The 22,315-nt window shown below is 32.2% G+C and overlaps 1 pseudogene; it reads left to right on the top strand.

The window, feature by feature from the left end:
- The first annotated feature begins 472 nt into the window (after positions 1-472).
- LOC132189119 (uncharacterized) overlaps positions 473-22,315 on the top strand; it is a 39,953-nt pseudogene continuing 18,110 nt past the window's right edge.

The raw sequence follows: 22,315 nt of genomic DNA, 5'->3' as shown, positions 1-22,315 counted from the left end.
CTCAACATCCTCTGCTATCTCAGCAGTACTAGCAGGAGTCGGCCCAATGTAATAATGTATTTTGGGCGAAACCCTAAATGGAGCCTTATTGTTTTTAGTAAACTGATGATCGAGGTGGGATAGTGGATGTTTGACATTATAGACTGAATTTTATTGTAACATTTGTATGTTTTCGACTTTTATAACGTGTAATCTTTTAGGATATTCTGTAATTATAGGAGCTTTTAAGCTCTGGATTACTATTAATAAAATCAGATTAAATTTTTTTTTCAAAAAAAATAAAGAACCTAAAAAAAATATAACTTTAGAACATTAATTAGCAATATCTCATAGTACAAGATTAAAACCATAAAGCTAAGTCTGTTTAAGAGAAACAAGATTAAGACTATAAAGCCAAGTCTGTTTAAGAGAAACAAAATTAAAGATGTGGCCGACATGATTATACAAAAATTCATAAAAAAAAAATGAAAAAATTAAACCCCTCTCTCACGCACACACGCAAGCGAAAAAAATTTCTCAAGCCACTCAGTGATTTCACCCCAAATTTTTTCCGTCCCGTCTCTCTCTCCGGCGGCAGCAAAGACGACGCCGGAGCCCAGCCCAGCTTCTCTTTCTCCGGCGACATTTGGTAAAAACATGGGGGCTGGGCTTGAGGTCCCAATATCGCTGGACGGAGTAAGGGACGAGAACTTGATGCAGTTGAAGGAGCTCGACAGGGCTTTCTTCGGCGAAAGCTACTATGACAAGCTCTACGCCGATGCCCTCGCTTCTGGCGAGTTCACCAAGCTAGGTTCGTTTTTTTAATTTTTCCGTTTCTGGCTCTGGCTTAGTCCTTTATAATATTTTATTTTTCTGGGACTCGATTGTTTTGTGTTCAGGACGATGATTTTGTTTCCCATTCGCCGGTATCTGTTTTGGGTTTTGCCTATTTTTTGTCAGTCTTTGATGGGTTGTATGAGTCGTGCTATGCGGCTGCCAACCTAGCGTCTGCCAAAAATTAAAAAATAATAATAATAAAAAATTCTCTCTTTTTTTTAACTAAATTTCTATGAGATAATATTTAGGTTTTAATGCTTTAAAACTTGTTTTTGGATTCAAATGTAAAACTAAGGGATGGAAGGTTAACCCTTTAGGAATGGTATCACCTAAAATAGATTCGATAATCCTAAATTTAGTGATAATGCCTCAAATTTGGTGGTAATACTTCAAATTTGAATTTCCCTTATAACATCTTTCTTCTTCAATTAAAAAAATTTTTTAAAAAAGAAAAAGAAATAATGGCTGACAATTTTGGCAGCTGAAAATCTCTACTCAGGTTTTATTGGTCTAGGCTTGTAACAGTTTCTGATTTTCTCAGCGACGTTTTGCTATGTGTTTGTAATGGGTTAAAGTAGATAGATATTATAGCCCATTTCTGTTACTAGGTTAGTTGTTAGTTAGGCATAGTAGTTGGCCCAAGTAGTTAGAGTTGAGTCTATATAAGACTCCTGAGATAATTGTGAAGGTATCAAAGAATTTGTAGAATGTTCATTGTGAACCTTGGAGGTTTAAGCATCCTTGAAATGCTTTGTAGGAGACTGGCCATCTCAAATTGGCCCTTTATTCAAATTTCCATTCTATTCTCTGTTCTTGAGTAGTTTTTCTGTTACAGTGTTCATTGGTTATGCTTATTATTGAGATATATTTACTGGGATTTGCTTATTTTTGAGTCGTCTATGAGGGTTTTATTTGTCTAGGCTCGCAATAGTTTCTAACGTTCGTATGCTTCTGCTATGGATTCTATGAATTTTGCTTATTATTGCTATATAATTTACGTCTGCTGTTTTCATAATGCAGTTGTTAATCGTGTCTTCATGGCTTTTGTTGTGGAGTTTTGGTTTTTGGGTTCCCTCTTTAATGCATTAGAAAGTGATAGTCTTTGACCATTTTTCTGAAGCATTTGCATGCACTGTAGGAGACATGCTTTCTTTTCTCGATAAGTGAAAAAAAAAAAAAAAAAAAAAAAACAGATATGCTGTTGAAAAACCGTGAGATAGGCCCTAGTTTTTCATTAGTGCCTTGATGATAATGAAGGCCCTTGCTTTTTATTAATCAATTAAGTACCCCTAGACAGTAAAAGAGAATCTGCTTCGTTTGGTTGCTATCATTCAGGCCCTAGCTTGTGTTAGTAACTTAAGTCTTAAGGCTTCACCATAAATGGGTAAGAAAAGGTGTTTGTTATAACATCAATTTTTGGTAGTTTTGGATATGTGTTCTGAGGTCTGAGTTTTTTATCATTTGGAACGTCTGGAACATAGGCTTAAATCTTGTGTTTCCTGTTTGATAACCTCAAAGCTCATGAGATAATTATATATATTATTCAAGATAAAGGGTGAGATTCTAGTTCAGTACTGAAATGAAAAAAATCCTAGTGTTTAATTTTCGCTCCATCTGTAGAGTAGTTCCTTTGAAACTGTAAGAGGCTTTATATACTGGTGTAGTCCATTCCCCTAAAGTTTTTTGATAGTGTCACTACCACTTGAGCTCTGTAATAAGGCCATTTGGGTCCTCTAAGATTATTTTTTGGCATGGTTGAGATTGTTGGATAAAGTGTATGAAATATATAACATAGCTATTGTCAGAATATTTTTTTTTCCCTTATAATCGTTGCAAGTTCTTGACTACTGTTTTAGTTCTAAAGTTACAATTAGTTCAAATCCAATTTGAGTGGTTATTGTATTTACTCTTAACTTCCCTATTTGTAGGGGAATTAGTGCAGTTTTAACAAATTATTTTATGTTCACATGAAGAACAACATAATTTTTAAGCCATTAGCTTCTTGAAGATATACACCGAGGTTGTTTAGATGTTTTAGGGATGAAAAAGGAAAGGTGAATGAACAAGCCGAGTATAGCCTAATTCCAATCAATTTTGATTATCAGATTGAATCCTTTTTCAACATCCATGGCTGTTCAGTACCATTTTCTAAGTAATGTTAAAGGCCACATGTTTTTCGTGTCACTTCATTATGTATACCCTTTTTGGTCTTCATCTTGTCATTTCACCAGCTCATACTAGTTGGTTGGTAGCTGTCCTTAACATTCCTCATTTTTGGTGTGTTCACGCTATTTTTTCTTTTTAATTACCATTCAAGATTCAATACATTTTACTTCTGCAAAAGATTGTGTTACATTGTTATGTCCTTTTTTTTTCTTTTTTTTTGGGGGGATCACAGTGTGCCAATTATTTACTCTGTAACAGAGATCTTCAGTGATTCTTAAGATAGCAATTTATTTCTAAACTTTTATCAAACAATCTCATAGTTCCTGAATCACTAGTGAGTTTCTTGAATGATATGAATACTCTGTAAATGTTAACAGATGAATTCTTGGATGTCAAAACCTTTTGTCTTAGTACCGTCCAAGCTTCAGCACACCTTTGTTTTGCAAAGATTGCGTTACGTTTCACGTATTTCCCTTTTGATACAGTATGCAGAGCACAATTACAGAAATTTAATGTATAGCTGCTTGTTCAAAACTCATGATTTTATATTGTCTCACATTCACTATTTTGTTAAGAGTATATTTGAATTATGACCATAAAGTTAGGGATTTGATTATGATTGATGAAGATTAGATTAGCCTAATTTAAGAATTTGATTATGATTTGATCACCATAAATTAGGGAATTTGATTAAGATTACATTTATGTGTAAGCTCTATAAATAGAGCATTTTGTATGGTAAACAATCATTTAATAAGAGCCAATGGATGGGCAATCTGTGGATGTGGAGCCAATGGATGGGCAATCTGTGGATGTAACTTTTTGGACTTTATCTGTGGATGTAGGTCATTAACCGAACAATCATTTATTTATATTTCTATTTCATTATGAATTCTATCATAGTATCAAAGTAATAGGCTAACGCCATTGTACAATCTAACGCTCTTGTGAATTTCCTTCAATTTATTTTTGTTTGTTGAAAAAAAAAAAAAAAAATTGCATGGCTGCGTCCCACTCCACCGCTGCCCCTTCACCAACACCGGGTGAACGCCGCCAGCCACCGTCTTCCATTCCCGCTCACAGCCCAGCGGTTCCCACGCTATGTCTGGCCTTCCACGGCTCCATCCAGCTCGTCGCCGCCAAGCCAGTCGGAGACCAGCCCGTCGCCGCCCAGTCGTCGCACCTTCCTCATCACCGAACATGGCCTTGTAGAACTGCACGGCGTCATTCGCCTTTGGAGTCTCCACCATCACCAGGCTGTCCAGTGGCCACCGTTACTACCGGATCCGGCATCCCAGCCCATTTCCTGTTCGCCCCATCCAGTCACCGCCGCCATCCAAGCCCGTGAAGCCCCTGCTCCCTTTTGCCGCACAACAGCCTTTCGGCGCCGCCTGCCACCATTCCAGCCGCTCCATTGATCTTCCAACCTCCATTCAATCGATCTTGGCTTAGAGAGAAAAGAAGAAAAAGGCCCTGTCGTGAGATAAGAATTTGAAGAAGACGATGTGTGTTTGGTTCCAGGTGTGAGTTATCCTCACTTAAGTGCAAAGTTATTCCTATTCTAGTTTAGGAATATGATATTTTTGTTTAGTTATTATATCATTCCTGTTTGGTTACAGGAATAAGGTTATTCTTATCCCAACTTATGTAAATAGAGTCCTTTTCAAAAAAAAAAAAAAAAAAGCCTCAAGTTGCCCACCCAAAAGAGGCTCAAGTTGCCCACCAAAATTCAAAAGAGGCCAAGTTGTCCATCCATTGGCCCATAGTTGGCCTATTTTTACTCGGTTCTATGGTATTGTTTAAAACTTAGGCCATTTCAACTCATAATTAGCTCTCACTTCTGTACAAAGTTGGCTCTCTTTTTATTTGGCTATGTGGTATTGTTTCAAACTCAAGCTCACTTTAGCCTACAGTTGGCTCTCATTTTAGCCCAAGTTGGCTCTTTTTTTTTTTTTTGCCCATAGATGACCCTCTTTTTTTTATTGTTTTGCCATCTAAAAAAAAAAAAAAAAAAATGTCAAACTCAGGGTTTTAGGATCTTGCACCTTGAGTTTGAGGGAGAATGTTAGAGTATATTTGAATTATGACCATAAAGTTAGGGATTTGATTATGATTGATGAAGATTAGATTAGCCTAATTTAGGAATTTGATTATGATTTGATCACCATAAATTAAGGGATTTGATTAAGATTACATTATGTGTTGTAAACAATCATTAAATAAGAGCTTAATGTAGCCCTTTGGGCTTTATCTGTGGATGTAGGTCGTTGACCGAACCACATTAAAATCTTTGTCTCTCATTTATTTTATTTCAGCAATTTATTTATATTTCTATTTCATTATGAATTCTATCATATTTGTCTTGAAGTGCAACTTCATAGCCCAAATCAATAAGGTCTTGTTTGGTTCTCGGAATGTCTAGTCCATTGGAAAATTATTAGTTATTACTGGGAATAGAAGAGTGTGGAATTAGATTAGCTATTTATATTCCTTTGTTTGGTTGTAAAGCTGGAATAGACTAGCTAATCATTTTCCTTCGTTTCGTACAATACAATATGTTGGTGAATGAAATCATATTGTGATCAAATTTCTTAAAATATCCTTATAATATAAATATAATTTATATTATTAAGGACTTTCATTCTTTTTTAAAAAAAAAACATAAACAGCTTTACTATAATTTTTTTTTTTGTGCAATTATACTACAAAATTATTTATATAAAAAAAATATAGTTGGAGAAAACAAAATCAAACTTGATTTTAAAATCCAAAAAATATAGTTGGAGAATGTATAGAGAATCAAAAGAAATCAAAAAAACATATTATATTTTTGTATATGTTTCTCCGTAAATTCGGAGAAATAGAATAATAAAAAAAAAGGTACATAAATTTAAAAAAAAAAAGAAAAAAAAAAGAAAAAGAAAAAGAGAAACGGAGAGAATAAAATCAGAGAAATGGTACAGAAAATCAAATGAAATCAAAAAACAGAATTTAAAAAAAAAAAAAAAAAAAAGAAAGAGAGAAATGGTACAGAGAAGGGAGACGGCATAGAGGAAAAAAAGAAAAAAAAAATCGTTTGCACTTCCAAAAAAACTATATCAGAAGAATCAGAGAAAAAATAGAAGAGAGATAGAAAAAGAGAGAACGAAATATAGAGACGGAGAAAAGAGAAACACACACACACACACACACACACACACACACACACACACACATATATATATATATATATATATATATATATACACACAGAGAGAGAGAACGAAATATAATTTCACAAGTGGGGTTTTTTTGTGACAATTTACACAATTAATTTAATTCCATAGGAAATGATTAGTTAAGCCACTCATTTTTTAGTGGCTTAGCTAACCCTAGGTGTATGAGATTAATAGTCCCATGAGAATAAACTATTTTCAGGAATAGAGTCTTACCAAATAAAGGACTAACTATACTTAGTGTGTGTTAGTCTAATCCAAATATCTATTTTGCAAACTAAATGAGGCCTAAATATATTGGTCATCGGTTCTTTTGATTTTTTTTTTTCTCAGCATACTATGGTGATATCAATGTTGGTTCAATTGCATGTCTGAGTGAGAAGAAGGAAGGTGGGGCTATACGTGTTTATATCATGACATTGGGTGTCTTAGCACCAGATCGGTGTTTGGGCATTGGTAAGTGTGCAACTTATCTTTCTTTTGATTGTAGTCGTGTATGGAGTTTGTTTGTGAAACCATAGTATCTTGGTTGTTGATTTTTTATTTTTTATTTTTTATTTTTTGGGTTAGCACGCTTGTTGATATGACTTGGTCCAAACTGGTAAACTACGTTAGTTAAAGTAGCCCTTTAGGTTTTCTTCATATGACTTGGTCCAAACTGGTAAACTACGTTAGTTAAAGTAGCCCTTTAGGTTTTCCAACTTGTTAAACAGTAGACTCACTGTTTGATAGTCTGAAGTTGTGTGAAATGAGGACTATGTGTGGAAATTAAAAAGGGAATAAGAAGGAGAAATCCACGCACTTTTTGCTGAACATTGATAAGAATTAATTGGTTTTGTTTATTGTTTCTCTTTTATGACCTTCCGTATATTTTTATACGCAATGTATTATTTTACTTGGTTTACTCTGTTTTACCATAATGTTAGTCCCCCCTCCCTCCCTCCTTTCTCTCTTGTGTTTGGTATTAATGCTTACAGTATCTTTCTAACAAGAATATGCTGTTCCAATTTCAAAAGGAAACAATCATTTCTTGGCATTTTTTTTATGTGATCAATCCATGTTAGCACTGTATGAACATTATGTACAGGTTCAAAAGATTAAAACTAAATTGTGGGTAAATTCTGATGGCAGGGGACATATTTATAACAGAGTGTTGTGTCAACATGGACATATCTCTTCTTTTGAAGTGCTTATGCTACTTTTGCTGGTATATAATTAAAAATGCATATAAACATATGTCAATTTCATAAATTAAGTTGTAAGAAATTATTTCAATTCAACTTGAAAGAAAAAATTATTTTAGAAACAAAGACCTTTCTTTGTCAACTTTTATTCTTGGTACAACAAGGCTACTACTGTTAGAGATAAAGACTAAAAGCCACGTACAAGATACAAGAGGTATCCTTCTTGACCTTGAATATTCCTCTTGTACGGCTTATCTTGTACGTGGCTTTGGTCTTTATCTCCATCAACTATATGGTAATTAGTATCCTAGGAACCCAAGATGGAGATACAATGTTTAATGTTATATGCATGCATGCAATACCAATACCATATATATATATATATATATATATATATATATATATCACTCACACACTTATTCAGAGTATACCAAATTCTCATAAAATTGGGCACGTTCTGGGCGTCAAACTATAGTTCAATTGATCATGAAGGAACGCATCCGAATAGAGTAGTCATAATTGCATGAGATATATTGTTGATAAGTTAATGATAACTTAAGAAACAAAAAAAAAAAAAAAAATGATGATATTATTAATATGAATCTAATGATCAATCATTACATAAGGTTTATGAATACAAAATAAAATAAAATCTTTCACTAAACACTTAATGCGATCAAATCAATCATCACATAAAGTTCAATGCTAATATTTCTCTGGTGTTTCGAAAGTATTTATGTTCCTTTTATGTAGGGGTGAAAAGGTGGGCGCCCACTAACCGCCTTTATATATAATAATAATAATAATAATAATAATAATAGTGATAATATTTATACTTATAACATGATCAATTGATCATTAAATCACAATTTGTTTTTGAAGAGTTAAATCACAATTTAAGTATTAATGTATTATCACTATAATTTATATGATTATATCACATAATCAATTGATGATTATATAATAACAATGTGTACACATATAATATGACATAAGTCATAAGTATACAAATTCATACTAATACAACAATTAAGTACTATAGACTTAGTTCTAATTTTAACGTATGATAAGTAAGTAATTGACATTGGATTAAACAATGTGTTATTTATAATCACAATTGAAGTATTAATATATTATCATTATAATTTATATGATTATATCACATGATCAATTGATGATAAATCATATGATTATATAATAACAAATTATACATATATAATATGATATAAGTCATAAGTATACAAATTCATACTATTACAATAATTAAGTACCTAGAGACTTAGTTCCAATATATGTTATAAATTTATAAGTCCATATATGTTATAAATTATAATTATACATATATGCATATTGAATAATATAAATGTATAAAATCAATACTTAATCATATGATTCAATGGAAGTTTCATATTTTTTTAAAAATCATATGATTCAATGACAATTTAAATACTTAATAAAGTTAATAATATTATTCATGTATAATGATAATGTAATTCGTATAATATCAAATTAAGTAATTAACATTGTATTAAACAATGTGTTACTCATAACCACAATTAAAGTATTAATGTATTATCATTATAATATATATGATTATATCATATGATCAATTGATCATTAAATCATATGATTATAGTATAACTTGTATTCTTAACAAGATTTATATTTAATGACTTTTTTTTTTTTTTTTTTTTTTTAAGCATGCAAATTACTGTAAAATTGGGGTCAAATTGCATTTTATTGTATTGCATTGTAATTTTAAAACATTATGGGTATTAATGTTGTTTACTTAAAATAAGGGGAAAACCTTATCTAGAGACTAGAGCCACTCAAGCTGCCACCCACTCCCCTTTTTCTTTATTTATTTTTCCTCTTTTTTCGCAACTACTCAGTCTACTCCATTTCTCCTCCCTCTTCAGTCTATAATAGATTGGAGAATATTCAATTTATGGTTGAAATTTCTTCTTATAAATTCTACAGCCACAAATAAGACACATATTCCACTACAAAAATAATAATAATAATAATAATAATAATAAAAGAAAAAATAATATTTCAGATTAAAAAAATAAATAAATAAATTAATAAAAAAATAAGTGGTGACTGGCCACCCCATCTTGGCCATAGGGGGTGGCTGGACCACCCTATTTTAGTTGGGGGTGGCTCTCAAGCCACCCTAATGGCCGGCTAGGGGTGGCCGGACTACCCCATGGCACTTGGGGGTGGTCCGACCACCTCCTAAACCCAAACTAAAAAAAAAAAAATATATGTATATCGTTTGGCCCTTGGGGGTGACTGGACCACCCCCAACTCCCAAGGGCCATGGGGTGGCCGAGCTACCCCAGGCCGGGCCAAACGAATTTTTTTATTTTTTTAGATCTGGCCCTTGGGGGTGGCCAGACCACCCCCAAGGGCCATGGGGTGGCTTCGGCCACCACAGACCGGTACCCTAGCCCCAACTGGGGTGGTCCGGCCACCCCCAATGGGTGGCCGACCACCCCTTAATTTTTTATAATTTTTTTAAAAAATATATAATTTTTTATTTTTTATTTTTATTTTTATTAATGTGATAGATGTCCTATTTATGGCCTCAAAATCTCTTTAAAGAGATCATTACTATTAACTGGAGAGGATCTTGTTCCACCCACTTTTATATTTTTTCTATTTCTTTCCTCTTTTATGTCCCCTCTTTCTTTTCTTTTTCTTTCTTTCTTTCTTATCTCCCCCTCCTTCCCCTTCACACACCTCGGCGCCTCACTCCTTCCCTCTCTCTCTTCTTCTCATTCCTCACATGCATACCCATGGTGAAAGAAAGAGAAAGAGGAGAACTGGCAATCTAGGTAAGGATTCATTAAAAAAAAATTGTAGTGTTTATTTATGTGCTTGATGATTTTCTTGTGAATTTTGTATGGATTTTTGACAATTATTTTGGTGGGTTTTGTTGTACACCCACGGTGAAAGAAAGATAAAGAGGAGAAGTGGTAGTGGGTAAAGATTCATAAAAAAATTGATTTTTCTTTTTGTAATGTTTATTTCTGTGCTTTATGATTTTCTTGGTGGGTTTTGTGTAGAGCATTCCTTCTACAAGCTGCAACGGGTGGGCGAGCCGAGTACCCGATAAGGGGCTCGGCTCACCTATGAACCAAGCTCGAGCTCGGTCTTGGACAGGAAAGTCTTCTTGGCAAGTCGAGTCAAACACAATTTTCTAAGCCCATCACGAGCTCGAGCTCGGCCCAAGCTTGTGCAGCCTAGGCTCGCCCAAGCTCGGCTCGTTTACAACCCTACCCAATAAGCAAGAGTTTAAAAAACTAAAAAAAAAAAAAAAAAGGTGATTAAAATAGTGGTCATATCACTAGTAAGTAATAATTAATGGATAAATGAGAGACACAACTTTGGCTCAACTTTTCTCTTATGTGACCATTTTTAAAAAAAAACAAAATTAAAAATTAAAAAAAAAAATTCCGAAGCAATAACATCCTATGTGGTCTTTTTTTAATTTGGTATTTAAAAAAAAAAAAAAGAAGATATTTTTATGGAAAATGTTAAGGTCACAACATAAATCCAATTTATGGCCAACTTCTCTCCTACGTATCATTTAAATAAAAAAAATTGATAGAGAGGATTTTGAGATTCTGAAAATTTGGGAAAAAAAACAATTTGTTTGATTTAAAATTCAAATTTTTTTTACACGTAGGAGAGAAGTTGGTCATGAGTTGGGTTTATGTTGTGTCCGTATCAAACCTCTATTTTTATTCATAATAATGACCATTTTATGAAGAAAAATACCATTTGTTTTTTTTAAAAAAAAATACAAAATAAAAGAGGACCACATAAGATGTTATTGCTTCAGAAATTTTTTTTATTTTTCGTTTTGTTTTTCTTAAAAAATGATCATATAGGAGAAAAATTGAGCTAAAGTTGTGTCAAAAAGTTGTGTATCTATCATTCCTCTAATTAATTGATATTTTTCAATATAAATATCATGGACGTACATTCAATCATAAATTCAGCATGGTATATATATAGCTTATTCTCTCGATTGATCTCTACATTCGAGTGTTGGCTGAATGATATGACTACTCAAACTTAATTATTCAATGAAATTTGTTTCTTTCTTAATTATGTCTCTATTGCATCGAGTTGCTGTCGCTCAACTCTTCTCATGATAAAACAGTTTTGAGAGGATTGCTCCCTCCTCTCCCATTCTCCTTCTACTCTCCGCTCCTACCCTCTCCCTCTCCTTCCCCTTTTATTTTTTTATTTTTTATTTATTTATTTATTTGTTTAATAATGTTTGTAGGTGTTCTCCGAATAAATTAGCAACTTCGTCCTCTCCGCTATACGTCCATTCACCTTCCATCATGTTGTGCCGTTCATCTCCTCCTCGGCTGCGGTTACTGCTTGCTGATTGTTTGTTTGTGTTTTTTGTTTTGAATAAGATGTTTCTTCTTTCTAGATTTGCCCTCATGAGCGAGGATGAATAATTAGGTGTGATAGGTTATTTCTCACGGCCTGGATAGTTCGGTGTGAACGGTTATCTCTCGCGGCTTATTTAGTTAAATTTTTTAAGAAATTTGGCTACTCATGTATTATATATAGTCTGCTCGGACCAGATCTGCTCTTTAATTGTAATTGTACATAGGTTAGCGAAAAATTGAAGGCATAGATATCACTTGATTGTAAGAATTTTTGTTTGTATCTATGACTTTGTAACCTCATAGCATATGGTTATGATTTTGCAGAGCTTTATCGTTTGTGTTGTAAGAGCTTTTTGCTATGCTCTGTAAGGGCTTTATGCTCGTGATCTTTAATCAATGAAATCATCAGTTTTCCGTTAAAAAAAAAAAAATTATGTCTCTATTGCATGTATGATTTAGGATACATACATAATTAGTAGCTTAATTTGTAAATGATTATATATGCATCACATAAAATTTATAAACATTGGACATACTGTCCATAAGCCCTACGTATAATCAAAGAACTTACGTATTTGATTCAACAATAAACTTGGAATTTCCTTTGCTTATCATTCCTATAATTTCCTTGGCATATATTGTGATTGTCTATCGAACACAGTTAATTATTGCAAACAACATGATATTTAAAGAGAAATGTTTTGTGTTCTTCTAGTGTTCTCTTAGTGTTTTCCTAACTGTGACGTGACTTTTAAAATTACTAATAGATTAAAAGTCAATAATAATTCAACGATAATTTTAAAAACTACATCACAGTTGAGAGAACATTAGAAGAACACCTAACATTTTTCATATTTAAAGGAAAATAACAAAATCAATAACAAGTGCAAAACAATGAGTTAATTAATTTCTACAATCATTCTTACACCACTAGATACATTGTCTTTTGAAAATGTCAAATTAAGAATGTATGTGACCTTGTTAAAATGCGTGATTCATTTGAACAAAGCAAATAAAGAAAACCGAAATGCCCCTAGCTAGCTACTTTATCACTAAATTACAGACATGACCTACTTAATAATAAATAAATATGATGGACTTTTCTACCATCTACCACTTTTTTTTTTCTTTTTTTCTTTTTTCTTTCTTTTTTTCACTTATTGTCCATTCCTAAGAAAATAAATGTTATACACATTTTTATTCTCATATTATACGGCTGCAGTTGAAGAACGGTAACTTTTTTCTCATTCTTAATCAATATAACGAAAATAAAATCTTATTACAAATTTTTAGCCATTAAGCTAGCTAACTGTAAGTCTGGCTAGCTTGTTTGTTTTGTTTTGGTCTTTCTCTTGTCATCAGCTCTGATCTGCTCAAAGGGAAACGAGACACTTTTTTTATATATCAATGCGCCCTCGGGACCAACAAAGTGCAGTATAGGAATATATTTATTTCCATATTTTCATACCATATTCTACATAAACCCTTCTTTTGGTTTGTTATAATTAATCAAGCTACAGTTTCAATGATATTTAATTTTTCTTTGTTTGAAGACATGTAATTTTAACTTTTTGGTTTTATTTAACCTTCATTAATTATAAGGCACATATGGCAGCACATGAAAGTCATAAATTTAAAACATAATAAATAAATTGTTCCTATTTATTTATTTATGGTCATCAATAAATCGATTAGATGGAAGATTATTGATGCAGGCATCATACAGTAAATTTCAGTCAATCTAATTTCCTAGACATTGTTTGACTTCTCCATGCCATTACATCTTTTTTTTTACTTCTCAATTATTATGAGCACCTCAGGCCATTACATCGACAGTTCAACTAGCTAGTCATTCACTAAACTTAAGCGATCTGCTAAACTTGACTAACGTCTTTTTCATTTTATTTACCGAGAATTATTCACCTTGTCATCGATTCAATTTTTTATTTTATTTTTATTTTTTAAATGTTCCCATTTATTCAAATTAAACCCAGTCACATATATCTATTTGCACATAACGGAAGTTTCTCAGTTGCTACGACATCTCTATATTTTCCAATTATCTACGTCAAATTTGTTACACAGCAAGGAAGGAAAGGTTAAAAAGAGGGGAATTATTTTAACTTTTTTTTTTAAGGGAAAAGAATTGCTATTCATGACAGCGTTATCAGTCGTTATATTAATCATTATTAAAAAAATTAATAAATCTAAGCGTTGATTAATAGAGCTATACGTCAATCAAATGAAATGAGAAAATTTCAACTTCTTTAACGTGGGGGCTTTCAGAAAACCTTTGACAAAAACCAGGGAAGTTATGACTAATAACAAAGAACGACACAAAAGTATATATATATATATATAAGTTGACCACATCAAGAAACGATGAAAGGAGAGGACAAGAGTAGGACGTCACGGACCCCCCACCCCACCCCACCCCAACCCCCTCCCCCGCACCCCTCCTTTTTTTTTTTTTTTTTTCTTCTTCTTCTTTGGCATGACAGAGATCAGCATCGGTCGTTCTCTAAAATTTGGATAGTTGTTTTTTTTTTTTTTTTTTGAAATTTAGTACAACCACATTAAAGTCTTTTGACTATAGATAATAGCTTCCTTTGTTATTTATTTTGGCGCCGTTGACAAAGAAAGCCAAAAAAACATGAGTCCGAATGGCTGCTTCTTTGCTTAGGCTTCACTTCCATGATTGCTTTAAGGGCAAGTTAGAAGATGCATGTCCTAATACTGTCTCTTGTGCAGACATTCTGGCTCTTGGACATAATTAGTCACAGATATTTGGTAATGAAAGTACAAGGAAATATATTTATTACTTGAACATAAGTCACATAACCCACAAAATACAAACTCCGATATATTAACAAGGTGTTGCTGAATTATTCAGCACCCAAAACTACCCATCCTCACATTTTGTAAGGCTTCTAAGCCTTACGTACACCGCCGGCCAACGCCCGAGGAACTTGTCCGAGTCCGTTGCCGGGCAACGCCAGTGTTGGACTCGACGCTTTCCGATGACGACCTGCTGGCGAAGATTACAGGCGCGCTTTCCTAAGGTATGGTAGGGTTAGGAGCACTCGGTGGGATGTAAACTTTTTCCAGAGAGCCATTAATGGGTTTAGATACAGAGACATTCATGTGCATGGTGATGGTGATAATAACTAAAACCACTACTTTCAATGCTACTCGAACCATTTTTTCTAGCCTGCCTTTCATGCTTCAACAGAGTTACAGAGATCGACGGAGGGAGGGATGATCAATGCAGGCGTGGAGAGAGAGAGAGGGGGAGAGAGAGAGAGAGAGAGAGAGAGAGAGAGATGGGAGGGCAGGGGTGACGGGATTACGAAGATTATCAGTGGTATTTATAGAGCCGAGCGAAAGGGTATTATTCAAATCCTTGATAAGAAATAGTAAGAAATCAACATTAAAAAGTGCTTCTAGAATAAGTTAGATGACTTTCGTGATGGCAGCTGGAAAACAATAACTTTTTATGGCATCACATAATGTCATAATCTAATTATTAATGAAGTTTGTCGTGATAGTAGTGATTCAGGCTTCGCAATCTTTTTTTTTTTTTTTTTTTTACAGTCAAACTTTGTACCCTACACCAGCCGATCATATCAACTAGTCATTGATTAGTTAATTAATTAAGGCAGGTATTTAATTTTGAGATGTGATACAGGTACAACTCAAACTCAACTTTGGTCCAATTTTTAGATAAAATTTCTCTTTCTCTCTCTAGTTTAAGGCTTTCTCTCTCCTCCACAACAGTTTTTTGTTTAAACTTAAGAGAAAAGTTTGGTCAAAGTTGAGTTTAAGTTGTGCCAAAGTTGAGTTTAGGTTCAAGCTTCCTAATTATCTAGCCTTTGCCACCACATCAACGAGTCGGTGATTAAGCTCGTTGATTTCATTGCCTGAGACCTATTCACCCTTTTATATTTCGATCTTCTTCTATTTACAATACAATTTCTCAGCCAGCAATTTCCAACGAAGTACAAATGGAGATTGAATTCTGAAAAATAGAATTTGAAAATTATTTCCAATAACAAATTTGGCTTTTCTTAGTTGATGGAGGCAACAATATTTTATATAAAGAAATTATTGGTGTCAATAATTTACTCATATTTCCTCTATATTCTCCTACAAATTTAATAGATCAACTATTAAATTTGTAAGGTCCACCATTGACTTATTTAGGGTTCATATAAGTTCACAAATTTAATGGTTGATTTATAAGATGAGATGAAAAAAAAAAAAAAATATTGACACAATCATTTCTCTATTAATATTGTAACATAAAACAGAAAATTGTTTTTGTATTTTTAAGGGATTTGGCTTACATGCTGTTATTTTGATAACAGCATGTATGCTGTAGTTTAATCAACGGTCAAGATTGAATTTCTCAAAATTTCTATTTATTTTCTCTCTCCTATTAAATGCTTCTAAAAGTAAGTCAGCTTTAAAATTTAATCTTGATCGTTTATTAAACTAAAATAACAGCATGTAAGCCGGATCCATTTTTAAGAATGTAGCTTGTGTTTTAGATTGTTTGTTAATGTTTTTATTTTGAAAAGTAAAATTTTTAATAAAGACCATTTGTCATATATATTCTCATTTCACCTACGTACATTCTATTGGATTAATGTGGTAGTGATCCCTTTTTCTTTTTTTTTTTTTCTTTTTTTTTTAAAAAAAATAGATTTAGCATTTTCAGCTGACATGGCATGCTTAATCCATCCTTGATTTTTTTTAAAAAAAAATTAAGATTGATTTAGGGGTGGATTGAACATGACATATTAACTGAGAATGCTAAATAGCATATCTTATTTTTAAATAAGTGTTGACATGGAAGGAAATATTGGCATCCCTAGGTCAACCCAATAAAATTTTGGTGGAATGGGAGTATGAAGAATAACAAATTCCTATATATATATATATATATATATATATATATATATATATATATATATATATTATGAGTAATGCTATTTGCAATATTTTTGTGATAGTCTTAATTAATTTTCAGATGTTATGAAATAAATTTGAAATAAAAATGTTTTTTTTTCTTTTGACATGTTCACACAAGGGGGGGGAGGAAGGGGATTCAATTTAATAATCTTCGCTTCATGAAGCGTGGTCTAAAAATTTACATATTCCTTTCACCAAATTGAGCTACACATTGGTGACTAAAAAAGTATTTCTAACACTACTCTTAATCACATTTTATTGGGAAAACGCATGGACATGTCTTTTGTGTGTCAAAAATTTAAAGTTAAAAGCTTGTTTTTGTATGGTTGAATATGATCGAATCATGATTTTAGTTGTTAAATCATCGGTTGTTTTAAAAGCTTAAGCTAAAAAGAAGAGATAAATTTAATTATTTAATCAACACTACATTAGTATCATCTCAAGAATATTGGTGGTTAGGAATGGGATTAGAGCTCTACATATGAGAACTATGAACTCCCCTTTTATTCAGTAATGTTTTGGACATTGTGAATTTATAGATCTCCTTTATGATCTTGTTATCTCTTACTAGGTCAATTATTTCGTTTGTAAAGCTTTTAATCACCGAAAAAAAAAAAAGGGGTATTGATAAGTCGAACATGTTAATATGACAATTATTTATGTTGAATTTGTCTGACAATAATAAAGAAAACATAGCCCAAAATAGAACATTTTTGTCCAAAAGTCTAATAAATTAATGTTTTTTTTTTCGTCTAAATCTTTTGCTCTTAGTTTTGCTTAAAGTTTACGTCACTTTTTTATTTTTTATTTTTATAATAGTGATCAACATTCCATTAATCAAAGGAGCATTTGCTTAGCCGAAACAATCTCATGCATACAACTATACAAGATGGAAATTCCTCTCGCCACACCTTATCCTCAGACTGAGATAATTAAAGCTAATTTTAGCCAAACCTATGGACAGCTCACGTACAGCTGCATTAGCCTGTCGTCTTACGTGGTTCATGACTGGACACTGGGGAATACTTTGGAGGGGGTAGTTAGGACTTAGGATCCTCCACCACTGAACCACGTACCGACGTACGTCACTCAATGGTATTTTTGCACTTCAGATTTAGATGGACAAGTGGGGTTGAAAAATTTGAGAAGTCGTTACTATGAAAACGTGTGAGAATCCGCGGCTTTATTTCAAAAAAAAAAAAAAAAAAAAAAAAAAAAAAAAAAAAGTTGATGAGGATCAATGGGTGAGACAAGTTCTTATGATTACGCTTAAATTTTGAATTATTTCCTTATCTTATATAAATATTGCCTTTTTAAAAATTAAAAAAAAAAAAACAAAAACAAAAAACAAAAAACAATATTTCTTCTTATAAGTTTGCTTTCAATTTAGGCTTTTTTTTTTTTTTTTAATTTTTTATATATATATAAAGTTTTTATTTATTTATTATTTTTTATATAAGTTTGTCTTCAGTTCAGGACATTCATTATCTCATAAATACCATATAATAATAATAATAATAATAAGTCAAAAAAAGTAAAGGACTTAATCGCCCATATCTTAGGGCCCTAAATTTGTAATCAACACATGTTCAATTTACTTTATTTTATTAATTAGTACTTTATTGTTCTATCTTTCAATTATGATAATTGATTTTATACGTAGCTGAGTTAAAAAAATATATATATATGTCTTAAGAATACATAATAGAATATTAAGTGAATCCTTAAAAGTGCTTTAGGGTTTTCCATTAATTTTCTCAAACTTCAATTTATTTAATTTAGAAAGTAATTTAATTTTAGTTTACCTTCTATTCGATCCATTGCTCAATTTTTTAAAGGAAAAACAACAAGCCAATCAATTTACTTTTTGCCCTATAATAAAATAATAGGGTTGATCCCTATAGATTGATCCCTTATTTATCGAAAATTTATTACTTGTATTAATAGGGTTTGCACTCTTTTCTATGCATCAGGCTTTCAACTTTATCTTGAAAGATTTCTTAAAAAAAAAAATCAAACACATGCAATTTGATGCTAGGAAAAGAAAAAGGAAAGAGAGGAAATTAATGAAAGCTTTTTTATACTAAAATAATGTTAAAAAAGAAGCATTTTTGGTTCTCTTGGTGTCCCCTTGATTTATGGAACACCAAAAAAGCATATTGCATTTAATTTTCTAAGAGTTTTTTTTTTTTTTTTTTTTTTGAATGCTAGGGGCTCTCTTTGTGATCTCTTTGTGTTTTTCTCGTATCCCCTGATCTTATGTGAAAATTATTTTATAAAAAAAAAAGTTATTCTTTTTTCTTTCACTTGATTTTTATAAAATAATTTTCACATGAGATTAGGAAGACACAAGAAAAATACTAAGAGAGCACTTAATATTTATCTTTTTGGAATTATATGTACACTAGTACTTTGAAAAAGATAAAAAACTTTGTAGATTAAAAAAATGAAAAAGACAGCAGCAGTAATCGAGAGTTATTGCCTTGGAGAACAGTAATGTTAGGAGTGGAATTATTGACAAGAATTTGCACCATTGAAGGTGGTGGCGTCTGGTCTTCTCGGACCCCCCAAGGGTCCCCCACAATTTGTGTTCTTGGGTTTGGTCCATCCACTTGGACAATTTGATTGGTACCCATTGAATGTCATTTTTGAAAGTAAATGCTGCAAAACAATAAAAATAAAAATGAATTAAAAGAACACAATAATGTAATATAATGTTAATACTATCATAGTCAAAGCGGAACTTCAATAATATTAATTCACACTACTTTTGAATATTCGATCTATCAAGGCATATGCATGAATCTGACAGCTTGGGGGTCATTGCCGAATCAGAATACGTAAGCAAACCCTAAAACAATTCACCCAACTTTGCCATGAATTGATCATGAACCGTGATATTTCTCAAAATTTTGATTATTATATGTACAAGTGGGGTGCTAATAAAATGCTTGAGAATACAAGTACGTACGTCTTTATCTGGGAAAAACAAAGATAGAGAACACATAATTTTTCAGATACACGTGCGTCTTTATCTGAAATGGTTGCTTTCTCTTCGGGTATGTTGACTGGAAAAGGAATTTTGAAGAAGAAAAAGAAAATAAATAAATAAAAATAATGAGGTTGGTGGAATTGGAAGCATTGGGTTTTGGTCCGAGCTTTAGATTCTCTTTGATATCAACGAAATGAAATATGCGGCTGAGGCACTCTCACTGCATTTCCACTTTTTTTTCTCTCCGCCCTCTTCTTCTTCCCTTTAAGCAGCTTCATTCCACTTCCTCTAGATTAGAGTATTTTCAGTAAATTTGTTATAAGAGAGTTTGTTTCGTATATGTAAGAAATATGTTTAAAATATCACAAAAAAGTATCACAGTAAATTCTATAAATGAGCTTCAACCATGAAGATCATTATAGTAAAATCTAAAATATAGGGTTCTACTATTACAATATTTATGATTATTAAAATAAAAATAAAAAAAAGTTTCTCTCTCTTCTCTACTCTCTCTTCTCTCCTCTTTTCTTTTACAATTCTCTCTCTTGTCATATATATATATAATATAATTTTAAAAAATAAATATTTTAATAATATAAGAAATGATTAAGGAAACTTATTATGGTGTATTTTGATATAAAAAAATAAAAAGTAGTTTGAATTCTTAAATGTATGAAAAATAATAAAAAAACTGCTGAGAATGCGCTTAGTTGATTTTATTTCTTTTCCTGCTTATCTTTGGTTTGGTTTAGTGGAAATGTACTTTTTTTTTTAAAAAAAGAAATATGTCGCTGAGAAAGCTGTTGACCACCAACCTACCACTTCTGAGTTCTGATATTGTATACGTGTTTGATTAAAGCAACACAAATAATTTAGAAGACAACGAAAAGTTTTTTTTTTTTTTTTAATCCATATATTATCTAATTATTATTTGACCAGCAGCACCAATATTTTTTTTAGTAGTATTACACGTTCATTTCTTAGTGTTTTTTTTTTTTTTTTTTTCATTTTTTTTACAAATTTACTATTCAATCTATAAGACTTACATATAATCCCACATATTTAATGACGAATTTACTCATTCTTCATTCAACAAAAAATAGAAACCAAACATTTCTCTATTATAAGTTTGCCTTCATTGTAGGCTGTTTTTATTTTTTAATAAGTTTGTCTTCAATTCATGACGCTCATTATCACATAGATACATGAAGAAAGAAAAAAAGGGTTAAGGATTGGCCAGCCCATCTCTCTTAATCTGTTTTGGGTGGTCGGTCACCTTGAGGATGGTCTGACCATCCCTCGAAAAAAGTTATCACCTTTGTAAGTTATTGATTCTTATAAAAGCGTGATAATTTGTGAAGATTTGTTAAAATAATGATTAAATGATTCTATTTATCTCTTTCTATCCGTTTAAGCTTTTGAGATAATTGATAATTTAACAAGATTAATAAATTATATATCAACATGTTGCTAGAACCCTAGAAATAAGAATACATGTTCAGAAGGCTCGTCATAATACTTGACGATAATGGGACAATACAAAATCCATGTTCTCTGCAACTGCTTAAACATACTATTGATTTATAGTTGTCGCCCTCCTCCTCTCCCCCTTCCCCCTCTCCCCCCTCTTAAACCCCCCTCCCTTTCTGTGCGTTTTTCTCTGATTTTCTTTGTTTTTGTAGGTGTTTTTCGGCCAGAAATCAACAACTCCGGCCGCTACCGCCTGCTTTCGAAGGTGCTGCGCCTCCCTTCTCCTCCATCCGCTCCACCACGTGCCAACGCTGGCCAGTGCCCATCATCTCCTCTACTTTGGTCGCTGCTGATTTGCTAGCAGTGTTGCTTGTTTTGTTTGTTTTGAATAATAATTTTCTCTTTAGATCTGCTCTCGTAAGAGATCTGCAAGAAAAATGATGTAGTTTTTCAACTGTTTTGGGTCGATAAGGAGTAGATCTAATCTTCTCAGGAGCAGATCTGTGCTTTTATGGCTATTTTTCTGTTGGGGCAGGGTTTTCTCTGTTTTTTGTTGTCTATATTTATGTTTGGATAAGGATTGTCCAGACCTTTGGGTTGTGGATGTGATCTGTTTTCAGAGCGAGGAAGATGAGTTACCTATGCATTGAGTTGAGTCTGTTTGGAATAGATCTGGTATTATAACTGAAAAGTAGTCATAGGTTAGCGGATATTAATGTCATAGATAAGTTTTGAATGTTTGATTTTTATATAAGCATCTATGATTTGTAACCTCGTAGCTTCGGTTATGATTTTTCAGAGCTTTTTGTTCTGTGATGTAAGAGTGTTATGCTCGTGATCCTTTTTCAATGAGACTAGATTATTTTTTTTTAAGAAAAAAAAAAAAACATACTATTGATTTGGCACTGAAAATGAAAGTAATCTTAGTTGGACTTTACCCACAAAATTATAATTCAAAAAAAGTAAATATAAATAACAATCCGGTAAAAGGGTTGTGACTGTGAAGATCACCGCCACATTCTTAGGGCATATATACCATCTAACTACACATGATTACGTCTTTAAAGGGTGATTCAATCA

Source organism: Corylus avellana, chromosome 9 (genome assembly GCF_965113065.1).
Source record: "Corylus avellana chromosome 9, dhCorAvel1.hap1.2, whole genome shotgun sequence".
In the NCBI taxonomy this organism is placed as follows: domain Eukaryota; kingdom Viridiplantae; phylum Streptophyta; class Magnoliopsida; order Fagales; family Betulaceae; genus Corylus; species Corylus avellana.
The sequence above is the reverse complement of the archived record's forward strand: the minus strand, read 5'-3'. Positions and strand labels throughout refer to the sequence as shown.